This window comes from Silene latifolia, chromosome 3, assembly GCF_048544455.1.
Source record: "Silene latifolia isolate original U9 population chromosome 3, ASM4854445v1, whole genome shotgun sequence".
Taxonomy (NCBI): Eukaryota; Viridiplantae; Streptophyta; class Magnoliopsida; order Caryophyllales; family Caryophyllaceae; genus Silene; species Silene latifolia.
In genome coordinates this window covers 32,605,271-32,606,134 of record NC_133528.1, presented here as the reverse complement: position 1 = coordinate 32,606,134, position 864 = coordinate 32,605,271, and the positions used below count along the sequence as shown (strand labels likewise).

The window sequence follows — 864 nt, the reverse complement described above, 5'->3', positions numbered from 1 at the left end:
GTGCAGCCACAGAAGGAGATTCAGCAGCTCTCCTTTGATTTCCCCGGGAATTCCCATACTCAGCTTTTTGGGTGGCCAAGTCATCTATGATCTTCCACCCCTTAGTCTCCCCTGTATTCTCCTGGAATCTTCCATTTCCTGTCGCATCCAGGATAGCCCTCTGATCGTCATAGAGCCCATTGTAGAACTGATTGCACAGGCTCCACTTCTCAAACCCATGATGCGGAATGGCTCGCACCAGCTTCTTGAAACGGACTCATGCTTCATGAAAGTTCTCGTCAGGACCCTGTTTAAAACTCGTGATCTGAGCTCTAATGGCATTGGTCTTTGAGGCAGAAAAATAATTCTTGTAAAACGCCAAGGCCAACGAATTCCAGTCAGTTATCCCACTGGCAGCTCGATCCAGGTCTCTATACCACTCCCTTGCAGCATCACGAAGTGAGAATATAAACATGGTCTCCTTTATCTGGTCCTGGGTCACACCGGTCTGATTACTATTTCATATTCTATAATCTAATTTGATCTTGAATGTAGTTGTTCATCTCAATTTAATTGAAATGACATGACTCATTATGTTAAGCCTATAAGAAGGCTTTGGTTAGTAGGTTTTATCAACTTCTTGTACCTTACTCAACCTCACTACATACTCGTTTTCCTTTGTAATGTATACATTTGCATTACAAAACTTTCTGAGTACGTGTCGAGATCCAATCAAGACATAGGCCCTCTAGCCTAAGAATAGCTCCCACTGTTTTCACAGTGTGCGGGACTCATCCTTTTTGCACATCTCATGATTGCAAGTGTACTCAATTTCTGTTGTAAATATCTCTCATTGCTCTTTATTGCCTAGAACAATTCTAGCAA

General features: G+C 42.6%; 1 non-coding gene across 1 annotated transcript; it reads left to right on the top strand.

Annotated features, from left to right (window-relative positions):
* The first annotated feature begins 212 nt into the window (after positions 1-212).
* Positions 213-319, top strand: LOC141650292 (small nucleolar RNA R71). The gene has a single exon (XR_012546332.1). It is a non-coding gene; the product is annotated as a small nucleolar RNA R71 (small nucleolar RNA).
* The last annotated feature ends 545 nt before the right edge of the window (positions 320-864 follow it).